This window comes from Danio rerio, chromosome 4, assembly GCF_052040795.2.
Source record: "Danio rerio strain M-AB ecotype USA chromosome 4, GRCz13ab, whole genome shotgun sequence".
Taxonomy (NCBI): domain Eukaryota; kingdom Metazoa; phylum Chordata; class Actinopteri; order Cypriniformes; family Danionidae; genus Danio; species Danio rerio.
Window position 1 is genome coordinate 49,158,004 of NC_141024.2, and position 19,241 is coordinate 49,177,244.

At 42.5% G+C, this 19,241-nt stretch overlaps 1 protein-coding gene, 1 long non-coding RNA gene and 3 other non-coding genes across 5 annotated transcripts in view; 4 read left to right on the plus strand and 1 right to left on the minus strand.

Annotated features, from left to right (window-relative positions):
- The first annotated feature begins 5,228 nt into the window (after window positions 1-5,228).
- trnas-cga (transfer RNA serine (anticodon CGA)) lies at window positions 5,229-5,310 on the plus strand. Its single transcript has one exon. It is a non-coding gene; the product is annotated as a tRNA-Ser (tRNA).
- Window positions 5,311-9,960: 4,650 nt separating this feature from the next.
- Window positions 9,961-10,032, plus strand: trnae-uuc (transfer RNA glutamic acid (anticodon UUC)). Its single transcript has one exon. It is a non-coding gene; the product is annotated as a tRNA-Glu (tRNA).
- Window positions 10,033-10,614: 582 nt separating this feature from the next.
- trnaq-uug (transfer RNA glutamine (anticodon UUG)) lies at window positions 10,615-10,687 on the plus strand. Its single transcript has one exon. It is a non-coding gene; the product is annotated as a tRNA-Gln (tRNA).
- An 817-nt stretch (window positions 10,688-11,504) lies between these two features.
- Window positions 11,505-19,241, minus strand: part of LOC137490991 (uncharacterized) — a 41,000-nt gene continuing 33,263 nt past the window's right edge. The window contains exons 6-7 of the mRNA XM_087249421.2: window positions 12,797-13,603; window positions 11,505-12,713 (exon numbers count right to left, since the gene is read on the minus strand). The gene's annotated coding sequence lies outside the window, so the exon portion shown is untranslated. The remainder of the gene's footprint in view (window positions 12,714-12,796; window positions 13,604-19,241) is intronic.
- Window positions 14,342-19,040, plus strand: LOC141381733 (uncharacterized). The gene is made up of 2 exons (XR_015483908.2): window positions 14,342-15,646; window positions 16,413-19,040. It is a non-coding gene; the product is annotated as an uncharacterized LOC141381733 (long non-coding RNA).

A 19,241-nucleotide genomic window follows, 5' to 3' on the forward strand; every position in this document is an offset into this window, starting at 1 on the left:
GTTGCCCGTGAAGGGTGTTGCTGTTATCATTGGTAATGATTTAGCCGGAGGAAAAGTTCTTCCATATCCAGAGGTTATTGAGAATCCTCTTTGTGAGACGGTTAATTCTAATGATTTAGTTTCTGAATTTCTGACCGTCTTTTCTGCTTGTGTAATCACGCGAGCGCAAGCTCGTAAATTCGGCGATATGATTGATCTATCTGACACTTTTATTGGCAGCTCGCAAGACATGACACTTGAGACGCAGGGTGCTGATTCGCTGTCCACGACCTGTGGTGCTGAATCGCTATCGAATGACCTCCCGCTGTCCGCAGATAAGGTGCTGATTTCTGTTGAACAGAAAAATGACTCCTCTTTGTCACGTTGCCGAACTACCGCTTTAACTGCGGAGGCGATTAAAAATAAGCCGATTGGTTATTTTTGGGACGACGATGTGTTAAAAAGAAAGTGGACTCCTACAGTGTCTGATGGTTTAGGCTGGGATGTTGTTTTTCAGTTAGTAGTACCTAAATGTTTACGCAGACAGGTTCTGAGTGTGGCACATGATAATGTCGCTGGACATTTGGGCATATTTTTTCTGGCCTGGAATGAAAGCAGACGTTGCAAAATATTGTCGTTCATGTCACATATGCCAGGTTGTGGGAAAACCTAATCAGAAAATTCTGCCTGCACCTCTTAAACCTATTCTGTCGTCGATGAGCCCTTCTCACGAGTGATTTTAGATTGTGTTGGCCCACTACCACGTACAAAATCTGGGCACGTTTATTTGCTCACCCTCATGTGCACCACTACTCGCTACCCAGAGGCTATACCGTTGCGCTCATTAAAAGCGAAAGGCATTTTAAAAGCACTGATCACATTCTTTTCCACCTTCGGTTTTCCAAAAGTGATCCAGACTGACCAGGGCACAAACTTTATGTCCCGAGTGTTCAAACAAGTGCTTTCTCAACTGAACATCAAACACGTTACATCGAGTGCCTACCATCCGGAATCTCAGGGGGCATTAGAAAGGTTCCATCAAACTTTGAAGTCCATGTTGAGTAAATACTGCGCTGAGTCGAGCAAAGACTGGGATGAGGGGTTGTCTTTATTGTTATTTGCGATCCGTGAGTCTGTCCAGGAGTCATTGGGCTTTAGCCCGGCCCAATTAATTTTCGGGTACGATATTCGAGGGCCCTTAAAATTATTACATGAGTCGTGGGTTTCAGAGCCAAAACAAGAGTGTCATCTTCTTGATTATGTTTGTACTTTTCGCGAGCGTTTGCACAATGCGTGTAAACTAGCTCAGATTAGTTTGGGGAATGCTCAGGCAAAAATGAAAGAGCGCTATGATAAAAAGGCTGTGTCTCGTTCGTTTTCTACAGGTGATAAAGTCTTGGTCTTGTTGCCAGTTCAAGGTGCTGCATTAGAGGCGAAGTTTTCCGGACCGTATGTCATTGATAAAAAGCTGAGTGACACGAATTATGTTGTGCGCACACCCGACAGACGTAGAAAATGCCGTGTGTGTCACATTAACATGTTGAAGCATTACGTGAGTCGTGAAGATGATTTGGAGTCAAAAAGCTCTGTAATCGCTCCTGTGGCTATCGTGATCACTTCTGACAGTGGCTCAGATGAAGACGGTCTAAGTATGCTGAAGTCCTTAATTTCGTGTGGCAAATTGAATAATTCCCAGGCTCTTAGTGTTTTAAAGTCACAGTTGTTGCATTTGTCTGATATCCAGCAAAGCGAAATGCTTGATTTAATTAATTGTTTCCCTTCACTATTTTTAGATGTCCCCTCACGAACTTCAGTATTGAAGCACGATATAGACGTGGGCGAATGCCGGCCTATTAAACAGAGTGCTTACTGCGTGAATCCTGCTAAACGGAAGGTAATGGGAGATGAGGTTAAATATCTCGTCACGAATGGTCTTGCAGTCCCGAGATCAAGCGCGTGGAGCTCACCGTGTATCCTCGTTCCTAAGTCTGATGGCACGCAACGGTTCTGCACGGACTACCGAAAGGTAAATGCCGTGACGAAACCCGATTCTTATCCCCTTCCATTAATGGAAGATTGTATTAAGAAAGTAGGCTCTGCACGTTTTGTCACAAAATTAGATCTGTTGAAGGGTTACTGGCAAATAACCTTGACGGAGCGTGCTGCTGAAATTTCAGCTTGTGACGCCAGATGACTTTCTGAATTACTCGGTGATGGCTTTCGGGCTACGGAACGCTCCCGCCACCTTTCAGCGCTTAATGAATATAGTGCTTAGTGGAGTGTCTAATTGTAAAGCGTACCTCGATGACATTGTCATTGTTACGCAAGAGCGGATTGGGTTGTTTCTGTGCTGCTGTGTGTGTGTGTCTCTCTTTTTCCCTCTCTCGTCCTGTCCCGTTCCTGTAAGTATTTGTAATTTATTTTCTTCATTTATTTTTGATTCAGTAGGTAAGTTATCTTCGGGGTGGAGTTAGTAAATGTTTTGTTTGTTATTTTGGCCTTGCTCAGCCCTGAAGCTTTTTGTTTGCGCTCATTTATTTGTTTATTGTAAATACAAACCTTTTCCACCTTCTCACAATAAAATAACCTCAAAGGTCATTAAAAAATCAAACCTGCTAACTGTTTATTTATTTTCTCTATAATTTATATGTTCGACTTCAGCCCTAGACATTTTTGAGGTCGTAACATAAATTGGGGGCTCGTCTCTTGGTTTGTGAGAAGAAGAGGAAATAGTTTATGTATTTTACTGTTTGCAGAAACTGGAATATATCGACTCTGTGTCAGCTGTTTCAACCAACTGTCTTGACTGCATGTGGGTGGTAAGTCAAACTTTTGTCTATCTGTTCTCTTGTGGTGTGGGAAAAATAATTTGGATTGGATTATGGAGTTTGACTTGATTTCTTTTACACTGGCTCCGAACGTGGAACAATTAAATCGCTGCCGCAAAGATGATTTAATTAAAATTGCAAATTTTTTCAAAATTCCCATGTCACAGAATGAGTCTAAAAAAGCGATTAAAAAGCATCTACATGATGCATTGGTTTTGCAACAAATTCTACCTGACGAAACGGTAGAGCGTGGTGCAGAAGCGAGCGCTGCTTCGCCGGTCACGGCCGACGAGAAGCCTTTATCTGCACCGCTCTCTTCCGCCGACCCACGTATGTTACCGTCTTCAGCGCAAGCGCAGCCTAATGCTGTGGTGATCGCGTCAGATCCAATGTTGGCAATAAAGTTGAAGGAACTGGAATTGGAAGTTAAACGGGCAGAGACTGAGAGTAAAAGGCTTAGGGTAAAGGAGCTAGAGCTGGAAATAGAGAGAGAACGACTTCAGAGAGATCGTGGTCTGTTTCAGCAGGTCGGGGTTTCTCCGATACGTTCACCTACCTCTCCGTCATTTGCTCAGCTACCCAGTGGCCCTGCACTAGCCTCATCTAGTCCTGCTGCTGCCGTAACTGATCCTGTGAGTTTGCCAGCATTTGATGTGAGTAAACATATTAATTTGGTTCCACCATTTAGAGAAGCTGAAGTAGACAGTTATTTTACTGCGTTTGAGCGTGTGGCAGCTACATTGCAGTGGCCGAAGGAGATGTGGGCTCTTCTGCTGCAATGTAAATTAATTGGCAAAGCACAGGAAGTGTGCTCCGCGTTGCCAGTGGAACAGAGTCTTGTTTATGACGTTGTTAAACAGACTGTCCTCCGTGCATATGAGCTAGTGCCGGAGGCATACAGACAAAAATTTAGAGCTCACAAGAAAACAGACAGACAAACATTTGTGGAGTTTACAAGGGAAAAACGAACTTTATTTGATAAATGGTGTGCTTCAAATAAAACCACAACGTTTGAGCAATTGAAAGAGCAATTTTTATTAGAGGACTTTAAGAGCTCCGTGTCTGAGAATCTTGTTATTCATTTGAATGAACAAAAAGTATTGTCTCTGTCCTCAGCTGCTGTAATGGCAGATGAGTTTGTATTAACACACAGAACAGTTTTCTCTCCTGTGGTCAAAGGTGCTGATAGGGCTGCTGTCCAGGGTCCTGAAATGCAGGTCAGAGGTTGGATCAATAATAATGCTAAACCAGGGCGTGGGGCTGGGTTCAGCAATAGAAGGATTCCTCAAAACCGCTCCGGGGACGGTAGGGTGTGTTTTTTCTGTTTGGATGCTAATCATTTGATAGCAGACTGTGAGGCCTGGAAAAAGAAAAATGTGTCAGTTAAACCTAAAAGTGTGGGGTTTATACGTGCAGCTACAGAGGAGACAGATTTAAATTCAGACCAGAGGGGGTTTGAACCTTTTATGCTGTCAGGGTGGGTGTCACATGATGCTGAAAGTGTTCCTAAACCAATAACTATCTTGAGGGACACCGGTTCAGTTCAGTCTTTGATGCTTCGAAGCACTCTAAATTTGTTATCCGATTCTTATACTGGTTCTGATGTCATACTAAGGGGGGTGGGTTCAGGCTGTGTTACAGTTCCCCTGCACATGATATATTTGCAAACTGAATTAGTGACGGGAAATGTTTGTGTTGGAGTGTGTTCTGATCTTCCAGTAGAGGGAGTTCAGTTTATTCTGGGCAATGATCTGGCAGGTGGGAAAATGTGTAATCTCTGTGATTAAAACCTCCAGCTTTGCCTCTGCGTTGCCTTTTTTCTCACCTTGACTTTCTATGGTGACTCGTGAATTCGGCGATCTACTGAAAATGCCTTCAGGTGTGTGCCGTGCACGTGCATTAACCCGCGGTTATCTTCAGGAGGTTTATTTAACTAACTCTTATCACCTGTTTTGGAACCAACATACTCGCGGTAAGCAGGTTTTGGGTAAATCAACCGAGAGTTCAGGGTTTAGCAGATGGTAAGTTTACCCAGCTTTCTGGAATACCCCCCTGATGTCTACACCTACAACAACCATTAACCCAAACCTCACAGTAAACTGTTGTGTTTTAGCAACATCTACACCAACCATAAACCTAAACCCCACCTCACGGTAAACTTTTGTGTGCTGTAAAGGTCTGCGCCCACCACAACCCTACACTTTGCCTGCTTGTACAGCCAAGCCATGGAGCCTGGATAGCTCAGTCAGTAGAGCATCACACTTTTAATGTGAGGGTCCAGGGTTCAAGTCCCTGTTTGGGTATGTAAGGCTCTTTTTGTGGAGCCACAGCTTATGCCGTTGAGCTGTCGCTTGCCGAAAGATTTATCTGCATGCACAACAAGTGTACTAGACATGAGGACATGGCAGTCCAAGCAGTCTTATAGTCGTGGCCGAGTGGTTAAGGCGATGGACTCGAAAACCATTGGGGTCTCCCCGCGCAGGTTCGAACCCTGCCGACTACGTCCAGGCAGTGCGCAGGGTTTAGTTTGTGACATTCCATGATTGGTTGCAACTCCATTGTTTCTTGGGAAAAGGGTTGTGCTGGAAGGGAAAAGCACCAAAAATAAAATGCCACCGCATGCTAACTGACTGCTCTGGGGGCCTTCAATTTTTAAAGACATATGACAGAGAGTGAAGGGCCAGTGGCTTTCCCGTAGCTCGTCGTGATCGTATAGTGGTTAGTACTCTGCGTTGTGGCCGCAGCAACTCCGGGTCACGGCAGGTTTTTCAAGGTGACATTGGCATTGCACTCTGTGTTGCCATCCGTAATCTCCAACCTCCTTTTAGTGCAGGCTTTGCTAATGGCACGTCCTGAATGCTTACGTTTCCTAAAGTGTGGAAGACTAGGGATTCGATATGAGCAACGGGACCTTTGATGCAGCATGCTGTGTAGATAAGCATTGATCAAGTCACGCTTCTAAGGCATGGAAGGAATCTTTTCAATTGTTAAGTGTCCATTCATTTCCACAACAACAGAAATACCTTCTGCAGTTGTCATTGATCTATTTAATGTCTCCTGCATGACATGAGGCCAAACTATTGTGTTGTGTTGAGACTTTTAATCTGAGGGTCCAGGGTTCAAGTCCCTGTTCAGGCGTGTAAAACTCTTTTTGTGGAGCCACAGCTTATGCCGTTTCATCTGGATGCACAACACGTATACTAGGCATGAGGACATGGCAGTACCCTCACTGCACACCATCAATATGTAGCATGCACTGCACTTTAACCAATCCATACTTGAAGCAACACTGCCTACAACTATATGGACACCTATTCATTGTACACATCGCTGTCAATTTCACATTGTTGTTGTATTTGCACTGTCTGTATTTTGCACTGTATTACTCTGTATTTTGTGCTGTCTGGAGCCAGCACCTAAGCTTTTTACTCATCATAGCACACGTGCTGCTGATGATGTTACAATAAAAGAGAGTTGATTTGAAAGAAAGTAGCGGCAATGAATCTGTTGTTAGATTTGTTTATGGATCGTTGTAATAAGGATGACAACGAAGGAAGTTAATGACATGCAAACACATCTCTAGGAGGTTTTCACAGCTACTGTGTTTCATCCAACAAACATTGCTCCCAACTTGAAGTGAGACCTTCAAAGACAACCCAGATGGGACTTGAACCCACAACGCCCAACTCCAGAGGCTGATGCCCTATCCTTTAGGCCACTGGGCCATGTTCCCAAGTTTTTGTCATGGAGCTCTTGTATGCCCTCAACAAGATGCCAACGCATGGAAAACTGCACTTTGGGATCTCGATGCCAGTTTGCATTCCATCAAATAAGATGGTTTGCAACTAATGGACAAACATTCTCTTTGTGTAATCATCCACATTCGTGTCTCATTGGTCCTGGGGTATGGTGTGAGACTGGTCTTGAGTTTCAAATTTCAGACATGGCCACTCTCGTTAACATGAAATCACAACCTGTCTGCAGCTATTTTCTTGTTTGCATTTCATCATCATCCATCTAACATGAGACCATTATTTGAAAGCCACAGGGTACTTGAAGTCAAGATCTCCATTACCAGAGCGTAACGTGATTGGATAATTCAAGCAAGATTGGATGAATCTTAATTGAAGTGTGCAGCAAGTCTGAGAATTTGAAGCGAACTATTGACCTCAGATCATCACGCCTAAGCTTTGAGGAGACATGTCAGCATTTTTTCCATACAATTTATATGTAAGCCAACAAACACAACCCAAATGGGACTTAAACCCACAATCCCCAGCTTTGAAGGCTGATTCCTTATTCATTAGGCCACTGGGCCAATACTAGCATTTGTCATATCTGTTGTATGGCTCAGGAAGTTCTTAGAACTCAGAAAACAGCACTTTAGGATCCCTATACCATATTGCATTCAGACGATCTGGTGTGTACACCTAATGACAAAGCAGATTCTCTAAAGAGTTTTCCATTGTCATGTCTATTTGACCTAAGGGTATGAACCTAGCTTTTTGAAGGTCACACTGGATTGTGCTGCACAGCCAACTTAATAAGAACTGCATCAAAGACAACCCAGGTGGGACTTGAACCCACAATTCCCAGTTTTGAAGGCTGGTGCCTTATCCATTAGGCCACTGGGCCGTTTTTGCTGCTTGTGAACTGTAATACGCATCCAGGGAGTTGCTGACGCACATAACAAAAAACAACATGAACAAAAAAGTAGATTTCACAGTTTTAACACGGTTTCACAGAATTTTTTTTGTGGCGCTGCCAAACAGACAAAAAAGAAGCATCTTATAGGATTTCTTTGAAGGAATTTAATTAGAATTATGGTCATATTTTGGAACCATTCCTATAGGATTGTTTTATAGTACAATACATAAAAATCCTTATGGATAATTTCTACAGTATTTCTACAGTATGCTTTTCTAATGTCTGTCTTAGCCTATTATACAATAGTTTTGAATGTATTATGCTGTTTGCTAAAGCTCACCTTCATGTACTTAAGTGTACAGTTTTAGTGCACAAATTTCCAAAGAAACATGTCTATACCAAAAGCATATACAATGTCGCTAGACCAAACTGTGGGCTGGCCCACTCGAAACAGAAGTTCACTTTGGGCCCATAGCAAGTCCACACAAAGTGGAGTGTATATAGCCACAATGGGCGAAGTATAGGTATACTATCTGAGTCAGAAGTATGTCCTGTGAGCATGCTCTGTGGGCATTTAGTAATTAACAAAATAGTTAGGTCCCACTAATACTAAGTTGAGTCCAGGCACAAAATGTGCCTATAAGGTCTCAGTAAAGCACTTTTATGCAGGGCCATTGTGGCTTTAACACAAAACAAAACTAGTTCACTTCTACTATGTAGCAAAAAAGCACAATATCACTTCAACTGCATAATTACATATTTTAAAAGCATAAAGTAAAATCAGTAATAAATGAAGCATCTAAAAATATAAAGACAACATGGACTATTTTTCAAAGGTTTGGGGACAAAACTGCTTTAGTTTATAAAAATGCAGATATAAAAGTAACCTTGTAAATAATTATTCCTTTTTAATATGTTTGCTTTTCCAGTTGAATATGTTAAAATATAATTTATTCCAATGATGTTAAAGCTGCATTTGAGGCATTTGTGTCCTACATTAAATAATTTGAGACAAAACAACAAAACATAAAAAATATACTTAGTTAAAAGAAAAACAAAGTAAGATTTTCATTTGTGTATTTTAATAATAATAATAATATCATTTGTTACATTTATATAGTGCTTTTCTGGGCACTCAAAGCGCTTTACACAATGGGGGGGAATCTCCTCATCCACCACCAGTGTGCAGCATCCACCTGGAAGACGCGACGGCAGCCATTTTGCGCCAGACCGCACACCACACACCAGCTGATTGGTGGAGAGGAGACAGAGTGATGATATGCCAATCATGATATGGGGAGGGTTAGGAGGCCATGATGGACAGAGGCCAGTGGGCAGATTTGGCCAGGATGCCAGGGTTAAACCCCTACTCTTTTTCGAAGGACATCCTGGGATTTTTAACGACCACAGAGAGTCAGGACCTCAGTTTAACGTCTCATCCGAAAGACGGCGCTCACTGAGCAGTATAGAGTCCCCGTCACTATACTGGGGCATTAGGACCCACACAAACCGCAGGTTGGGCGCCCCCTGCTGGCCTCACTAACACCACTCACTACAATTTTATCTACCAATTGTACCTTAAAGGGTCACGAAACTCCAAAACACATTTTTTGAGCTGTTGACAGTCATATATGTGTCCCACACTGCTAACAACACTATTAGGACACAAATATTTCACTAAAAAGTGTAAATTGGTTGTTTTTGCGTTATTTCAAGCAAATTTGTACTTCCGTTTTGAAACAAATTTTTGAAGCTGCGTCTCAACCATGAGATAATAGCGTGTATTCCAGCGTGCAGACTGGATGTCTGTGCCAGAGTGTGTCTTATTACGTTTTACAGAGCGGCTCGAAGGACATCTTTTGCATTCAGAGCTGCTTTCGTGAAGAGATCATCGGCAACACTGCTCGAAGTTTACCATGGAGGTGAAAATGAAGCCATTCAGGATTTATTGCATTGCATCTCAGTCAGTGTACTGCAGTTGCAGTTTGCCCCTGCCAGATTTGTTTGGTTCTACTTTGGAGTGGATCAAGTTTCTGGGGCTGCCAGCACATAGCCTGTGAGGTGCTCCCCTGGGTTCAAAGTCTGCCCCAACTGCTCTCATGTCTTGGTCCTGTACATCCCTCAGGACTTTCAGAAGAAACCAGTACAGCCACTCTCCTGGGAAGACAGCAGTGACAGCTTGTAGACCAAAATGTTTGCTGTGAGGCTAAGGCATTCTACTGCAGCACAGATACACATTCGGAAAGCCAACAAGATTCAAAAACAAAGTACCAACCTAAAACAAGATTGCAGTCAAAATGACCACCTCAGACAAGTGTGATCAATGTTTCAGTCTCTGTTATATGTCGGCAAATATGTCACACAGTGCAGACTGGGCCAGTGGCGCATACTGTGTATGAGAGAGTGCGTAAGTGTATGAGTGGCACTTGTGCAAGCGGAGCAGGGATGTGCCAGCGATCAGAATGAACTGGAGTTTGTGCCAAGACTGGCTTTCCAAAGTGGCAGTTCCCATATGGTCTAGTGGTTAGGATTCCTGGTTTTCACCCAGGCGGCCCGGGTTCGACTCCCGGTACGGGAAGGCTTGAGTGCTTTTGCATCTGTCCTTTTTGGCCAGCGGTCGGACTGCAGCTACCTTATACGATGTGGTTGTGGAACTGCCCCGTAAGCCTTCGATAGCTCAGTTGATAGAGCGGAGGACTGTAGGTGGGATGATGGCAATCCTTAGGTCGCTGGTTCGACTCTGGCTCGAAGGACATCTTTTGCGCTCAGAGCCGCTTTCTTGCCTTCGCCAAATGAGTTCACCACTGCTCAAAGTTCAGCATGGAGGTGAAAAGGAAGTTCCCTGACCGGGAATCGAACACGGGCCGCGGCAGTGAGAGCGCCAAATCCTAACCACTAGACCACCAGGGAAGGTCTGACTGAAGGTTGCCCTCAAGTCTAGCTGTGGGCCTCCACCCAGGTGTGCTGCAGCTGCTCTGACAAAAATAACTCTAACGTTTGCAACCTCCTCCTGGGGAAGAGAAAGTCTCAGAGCCTGGATCACAGTTCTTCTTGGGAGGGACTGTCACATGCTCGGTGTAAGAGCATCCTATCGACACCACAACTTGCCATGACAACAAAGCACAGCATGCGTTGAAGGAACTCCATGTTCACGTGGACTGGGCCAGTGGCGCAATGGATAACGCGTCTGACTTTGGATCAGAAGTTTCTAGGTTCGACTCCTGGCTGGCTCGTTCAGGAATTTTTTGCGTTGCTCTCAGTGCAGTGCAGTCGCGGTTTGCCTCTGCCGGAGTTGTTCGGTTCTACTCTGGAGTGAATCGAGTTTCTGGGGCCGCCAGCACAGAGCCTGTGGCCACTCTCATGGGAAGACGGCAGTGACAGCTTGTAGACCAAAATGTTTGCTGTGAGGCTAAGGCGTTCTACTTGGCCCCTAATAATTCCTTACATTTATATAGCGCTTTTCTGGGCACTCAAAGCACTTTACACAATGGGGGGGTTCTCCTCCACCACTTCACCAGTGTGTAGCATCCACCTGGATGACACGACGGCAGCCATTTTGCGCCAGCCCACACATGATGAAGCCAATTGAATATGGCCATGATGGACAGAGACCCCTATTCTTTTTTTACATTTTTAACAACCACACGTTAACATCCTCAGACGGTGCTCACTGAGCAGTATAGCGTCCCCGTCACTCAAACACACAGACCAAAGGTTGGGCGCCCCCTGCTGGCCTCACTAACACTAATTCCAGCAGCAACCTATCTTTCCCATGTGATCTCCCATTCAGGTACTGACCGGGAACAGCCCTGTTTAGCTTCAGTGGGCGGCCATGTGAGAGTTGCAGAGAGCTAGCTGCCGGCTGGTAATGGAGTTAATGTGATTGTCTGTTGTGGTGAAGGAGCTGAGACGAAAGGTAATCTAAGTACCTACTGTCACCCATGGTCATGACTGAAAGGACAAAATCTCGGATACAACCAGACACATTTTACAAAGTGTTATGACCCGCTTGTTTGAGTCGCAGCACAAAAGAAAGATGAGCCAACAAAATAACCTGAATGCAAATGATTTATTATAAAATGTAACTCATACAACAATCAATCAATGCAACCAACAAATGTCTAGGGATACTAATGAAGATAAAGAACTTAGGATATAATCACAACAACACGTTAACTACATGATATAAGTTATGCAAAACAAAACCATAAGGTTAAATAATCAATGAGATGGGAGGTCTTGACATGAGGACTCCTGAGTAGCTAACACAACAACTTTTATATATCCATTGATGAGCAATGCAGGCATCCAGTCACGATTTACCACATACTCCAACCTGGATTTCTCATTCAGGGAATCAGACAGATAACATCATCCAACACAACGCTACCTACATGAACACACTGGAGAGTGGATAACAGATGAGATTTCAAGCCGCAGAGGTGCTGTTTGCCAGATGTTTATGAAACTGTTCTTCTCTCAGCTGCCATCATTGTGTTTACATAAATGCGAGGAGCGCGACACATTTACAACCCCACCTACTGCAGTGTAGGAAAACAGTATACCGTTACTCAGCCTTTTCAAACATTATTCAGACATGAAACATCCTGTGAGAAAATGTTTTGCTGCATTCATGTCATGTGTGCAACTTTTTGTCCATGTGTTTTTTAAGCTGCTGCGAATGAGCGAAACTCTGTAGACACTGATCAGATCTGTACGTTTCTCTCCAGTGTGAATCCTCTTTTGTGTTTTCAGATGTGTTAACTGATTAAACCTCTTGTCACAGTTTGAACAATTGTACGGTCTCTCCAGTGTGAATCGCTTGGTGCAGTTTTTGGAGCTGAAATAAAAGTCTTCTCACACTCAAAGCACATATACTCTTTCACACCAGAGTGGACCTTCATGTGTTTATTAAGGTTTTCTGATTGGTTTAAGCTTTTCCCACACTGAGTACATGTGAATGGTTTCTCTCCAGTGTGGAAGTCAATGGGCATAAAAGTCCAGTGTGACCGCAGCTTAAGTGCAAGTGAATGGTTTCTCTCCAGTGTGGATCCTCATGTGTTTATTAAGGTGTGATGAGCAGTAAAAATTCTTCCTACACTGAGTGCATGTAAATGGTTTCCTTCCAGTGTGAATCATCATGTGTTGATTAAGGGATGATGATTGGCTGAAGCTCTTTTCACACTGAGTGCATGTGAATGGTTTCTCTCCAGTGTGGATCCTCATGTGTCGATTAAGGGAGGATGAGCAGTTAAAACTCTTCCCACACCGAGTGCATGTGAAGGGTTTCTCTCCAGTGTGGATCCTCATGTGTAGATTAAGGGAGGATGAGCAGTTAAAACTCTTCCCACACCGAGTGCATGTGAAGGGTTTCTCTCCAGTGTGGATCCTCATGTGTAGATTAAGGGAGGATGAGCAGTTAAAACTCTTCCCACACCGAGTGCATGTGAAGGGTTTCTCTCCAGTGTGGATCCTCATGTGTAGATTAAGGGATGATGATCGGCTGAAACTCTTACCACACTGAGTGCAAGTGAATGGTTTCTCTCCAGTGTGGATCCTCATGTGTTTATTAAGGTGTGATGAGCAATAAAAATTCTTCCTACATTGAGTGCATGTAAATGGTTTCTTTCCAGTGTGAATCATCATGTGTTCATTAAGGTGTGATGATTGGCTGAAGCTCTTTTCACACTGAGTGCATGTGAATGGTTTCTCTCCAGTGTGGATCCTCATGTGTTTATTAAGGGATGATGATTGGCTGAAACTCTTCCCACACTGAGTGCATGTGAATGGTTTCTCTCCAGTGTGAATCCTCATGTGAATCTTAAGTTTGCTTTTGCTTGCTAAACTCTTTCCACACTGAGTGCAAGAGAATGGTTTCTCTCAAGTGTGGCTCATCATGTGTACATTAAGGGATGATGAACGGATGAAACTCTTCCCACACTGAATGCATGTGAATGGTCTCTCTCCAGTGTGAATCCTCATGTGAATCTTAAGTTTGCTTTTGTTTGCCAAACTCCTTCCACACTGAGTGCAGGTGAATCGATTCTTGTCTTTCCTTTTCAAAATACCATCAGTCTGTAAATGACTTTTTTCCTCAGTTTTGACATGATGTTCCTCCTCTTTACTCCCCTCATTCTGTTCAATTAGGTCTGAAATAAATAAATAAATAAAACATTAGTTTTTATTAAGTCTTAAAAACTCTCATCAAAAGCTGAAAAGTGAAAAGACACTGGAAACATTGGCTACACACTGTAATTTTGATGCACATTAAAAGTAAAATAAATCAGATCATATTTTGTTAAATCCATTAACCTGTACATATTAAAGCAGATGCAATTCAATCCATCTTTATATATCTAGTGCTTTTACAACGTAAATTGTGTCAAAGCCGCTTAACATAGAAGTTATAGTAAATTAAAACTGTGTCAGTCCACATAGTTATGAGAGTTTCTCATAAAAGTAATTTTGGTCATATTGATAAGACATAGAAAAAAAGCTGTTAATGGACTATTAATATTCATGTATATTCACTATTTATGTTTGTATTTATTCATATATATTCAAGTATATGAATACTTGTTTATGTGCCTGACTGGTAAACACATCAGAAAAAAAGTTCTGGGGTAACAGCTGAATTTTTGCCTTGCAGACATGAGACATACCTGTACAGCACCTGCATAAAGGCTGGAATGTGCACGTACCTTTCCCCTTGTGTATTGTTGGGTCATTTTAATCTAGTCTAGGGTGATTTTAAGGTTTATTTGAAAAAAAATCCTTCTGTGTTTCAGCAAATTAACTGATATTTGGGGACATCCTTTTTTGACGTATTCTGGAAAAATGCTTTGAAATAAAAAAAATTCAGTACACTGTAATGTACAGTCCGTAGATAAAAATTACGTATTGATTTTATAAAGGGGTCTGAGTCTCCTCTGCGTGGGCTTATGACTCCTGGTGCCACATAGGCCATACTCACACTATGTACAGTTGCCTCGAACCAGGCCAAGGCATGCTTGTCCCCCCTCCCGTCTCCCTCGATGGCCCGCACTTACACCACAATCAGGCCTGGGCACGGTTACGTCATTGATGCTGCGCTGCATTGTTCAGTAGAGAAGCGCTCTCGCTCAGCACAGTGGAGAATTCTCTACTTATTTCGTTTTAGTCGTTTGTTATGCAGTGACATGCAGTCAAATATTTCGCCAAACAGTCCTTAGGGATGCGATGACAAGCCGTCAGATATTTTGCCGAACAGATCCACCACTTTTGGCGCTCATAAACAATCTTAAAGCCCTCGTGGTGCAGGAATGAGGAGGTTTGCTGAAGGTGCGCAGCTGTCGTGCAGTGAGGTGTTTGTGTCTTTATAAAACTACGGCAGTTTGTGTTCATTGAACAGTAAGATTGATTAATAGATCCATATGAAACACTCCCTTAAAACTCACGTCCTGCTTTCAGTTTCGGGCTTTGGCGCGTTTTGCACTCACACTACAAGCCCAAGTAAACCACGCTCATGCCCACCTCTTCCAACCGGGCCAGGGCCGGCAAAGTGAACCGTTCCTGAGCCCGATTCAGCACACTCGCACTTCTCAAACGATCTGAGAAACGGGCCTGGGCACGGTTCGGATAGTATAGTGTAAGTACACCCAAAGTCTATTGATGCACTTCTTAACACTTTAGTGTTTAGTATCAAAATGTTCCTCCTGCCATTTTACAACACATGATGCGTAGCGCATGATCATAATCACCACGGCTTACATTAATTAATGCTCTGACGTAATGTCTCTCCACATGCTTTCGGGCGGACTCTTATTTTGCATATTAACGGGCCAGAGACAAAGAAAAACTCCCGCTCAAACTTTGCCAGGAGACTGTTGGTCAGTTGTTGGGAAAAGGGGTTGTGGCCAGACCAAAGTTAAAAACCAAGCTGCATGCACAACTCAGAGCAGAAGTCCTGAAAACAGTCTTTCGAGAGGTGCACCCTCTTTTAATGGGGGCAGACCACATTTTTCTCTGACCGCGTGGCTCATCCGAGCCCACGTTTTCTTATTTTTCCGGCAAAGTAAAACTCAGTTTAAGTTGTGATCGCGTATCCTTCGAACTGCATTGCAAACTCCACGCGTCAAGAAAGGACATCAAAGGAATTCCAGCACACCGGAAGAAACTTGCAGAGAGAGAGACCGAGAAATCCTAAACTCCAGGTACTTTAGTGATGCGAATAAGCTGTGCCCCTTTATCAAAAAGGTGTTTTTATAATCTTGGTGATCCTTAATAGTGTGTGGAACTGAGGTAGATTTGCCACTCCTTATCTGAAATCTCTATTTCCTCACTTTTCTGTTTGTTATATGTTTTATAGACCCGTATATACCTACATGCAGTACACATTTGTCCTATATTTTATGTTATGTTGGTGCGTTTGTTCGTTATATGTCAGACTAGTCAATAAACCCTATTATAATCAATATAATCAAATGGATTGTATTGTTTGCCTCACAGAAAAAGTCACTGAAATGATAGATTCCCTACAGCTGCTATAAAGTTGATCAAAACTTCTGAATGATTAATCTACTTCACAAGGAGTAGTAATAATTCCCTCTCTAAATAAATATATCATTACAGAGTCTGCTCGGGCGAGGTCTAATTATATTTATTTGGTCAAATTAGCAATAAGTTAATCCAGAATGTCAATAATTAATAATAATTCGTTGATGTTGATAATTAATATTTATAATCTGAAAGTCTGCTTGGCCGAGCGGGCGGAATCATATACAATTATATATTTGTTTAAACAAATGACAGAAGATCAAGCCGGAATATTATTAACTCATTATTATTGATTATTAATTTTCATAAGCTGAGCTAATTTCGCTACAACACTATGGGCAAATTTACTTCCTTTTTGTTATATTCATGGGCGTTTTTTTCTGTATTGGTCTCTATTATAACACTTTTTTATTGCCATGACAGCACGTAATCATGCATGTTCCGGCTGGGTTCACCGACGCCTGCAACCTTCACATCCACACCTCCACATTCGCCATTCTCCTCTCATTTCCCTTGAACCCTCTGCTCCGTGGGTAAGAAGCAAAAGTTTTTGTTTTCTTTGCCCAAATTTTCATAAAATTTATTTCTCTTCTTTTTTCTTCCCGTACTAATATTGTCATTATTATTTTTTCCCGGATCTGCTGGCCTGAAATGATTTGAAGTTTTTTCTTTCACCTTCATTTGAGTTAAAAGTGCTGAGGGTTTTGTGTTTCATTGTGATTATTGTTATATTGTTTGTTTTGGATTTCCGGTTGGAGCGGAGATGGCTCCAGCGAGTGATAACAGTGCGGTCCTTCAAGCTTTTGATGCACTAAAAATTGATTTGAATGCTAAAATTGAAGAAAAGGCCGTTGCACAGTCAAATGAACTTGCAAACAAATTGACCAGCTTCGGACAAAGTTACGCAATGCTGTGGAGCACATTAACGCAAGAGTGGAAGCAGCGGAAGTGCGAAAGCCTGGTCTGGAGTCTTTGTTGGGTAGATTCTCTGACTCTCTTACTACCCTGGAAAAAGCGTTTAGTATCGTGAAAAAGTAGCTGGCTGTGCTGAGAGACCAAATCGAGGATCTTGAGGAGAGGTCTCGCCGCTCAAATCTCTGCATTACAGGAGTTAAAGAAGGGCAGGAGCACGGCAGACGAGTGACGGAATTTGTAGCCAGTCTCTTGAAAGATACCCTGAACCTCAAGAAGACTCCACTTCTGGACTGGGCACACCGCACTCTACGCAGCAAACCAGTGGATGAACACCGCGCGCCTTTGTGATTAAATGCCAGCATTTCTCCGAAAACAATGATATTTTAAAGAAAGATATTAAAATGAAAGCAATTACGACAGCAAACTGGGCTGTCAAAGACTACACAAATGTTAATGTCACCCTCCAGTTAACATTTAAATTACCGCTGTAGCACATGTTCGTTGTTTATTCTGGTTGTCAAGTATATTTTGTCAATGGGGTAGCTTTGTAGTAAACAATGCTGCCAAGGATGCAAATGAGTGCCCAAAGAATTGTGGCCCATTGTCCGTAATCAGCCTCTCTGGAATACCATGGCGCGTGAATATGGACTTCAAGTGAACAATGACATCAGTAGACCTGGTAGGTGATAACTGGGCTAATTCCACATATCTGGAGTAGTAGTCACCACCAACAGGTATGTTTTGTTTTCCAGCATGAACACCCTCTCTTTCTTGTGACTCACTCTGTTTTACAGGAGTGTGTGACAGAGTATCGGCTACTCACAAGCTCTTTCCTGGCACGTGATCAATGCCACATTTAAATCTCTGGATACGAGAGGGAAGAGCATCCAGAGCTTGTGATCCCAAGAGACTCAGTAAAGGCCTTTGATCGGTCTCCATTTCAAAATGCTTGCCAATAAGAAAGTCTCTGAATCTTTCACAAGCCCATGTGAGACCCAATGCCTCTTTTTCCACTTGTGCATACCTCTGCTCGGTCTAGGTGACAGATCAGGATGCATAAGCTATAGGCTTCCATCCTTCTTGCTACCACTGCATTAGGACAGCCCCCCGTCCATAGGATGAAGCATCAGCTGACACTTTGCAGTCTCTGTTTGTCATAAATCGCTAAAACAAGTGCAGACAACAATGCATCTTTCAGAGTTTAAAGCGCTTCAGTCTGCTCTGTGCCCCAAAACCATCCATGGGTTGCCAGATCCATCAATGTTGCCTAAAATGTCGCCTTACTGGCGATTTCCAAACAACATAACATACATACATCCAGCTGGACATTTTGTGTACTTATAGCTCCCTCTAGTGGTGTTGTATAGCCAATGCCAACCTAAAGATACACAGGAATAACCCCCCACTGGAGATCATTAATAATATAATAACATTAATACTAAACTGGTGAAGGCAAAACAACATTTCAGATGTTTTACAGTGTGGTCAGCCTGCTGGTTTGTCCATTCACACACATTTTCATCATCATATGATCTTATAACAAAATCTTTTTAATGTGCATATTGAAATTTGTTCAGTAAAACTGCTTACGTAGTTATCGTAAGTTTATCTTTTTTTATTGAACAAAAAGTTTATCCAACTCAGTTATGTGCATGTTTTTCATGCTTATATTTCAAAAGTTAAGTGCATCATGAAGTTTCTATCAACCGATTTTTTATGCTCATGGCCTATCCAAACTACACATAAAAATAGGTGGCTGGAAACCTAAGGCTAAGGCAAGAAATACCGCTTCATCTTTAAAAAAGGGAGGAGGCCGACAGAAACCTGGAGTTTAGAGAATAAAACCTGCTCCTGACCAGGTTAGATTCACAGAGTAAGTGACCTCGGTAACTGACTCAGAGTTGAAGTTACCTCTCTTTCAGAAACAGGCTTTCCCTACTTTCTTAAGTTTGACAAACCTGCCAATTTGAAACTGAAAACCCAGAGTTTTTTCTCATTTCAAGGTTAACATAGTCTGAGTGTTTACTTAACCTTCTATCTGAAATGGGGCCCTGATATCATATGCTATTGTTTTAGAACTTCAGTTGCCTGTTGGAGAAATGACCAGGAATAATAAACGGCTACTTGCTCTACAAACAAGTGTGTTCATGACTATACATACAAAGAAAAATAATAAAATTAGAAAATATGACTTTGCAACATCAAGCAGCATTAGGCATGGGCCAGTATAAGATTCTGACGGTATGATAACCTTGAATAAAGATATCACAGTTTCACAGTACTGTGATTACTGCTCTAAAATATATATTTTTTTAAATGTCTGGGTAAAAAACAAAC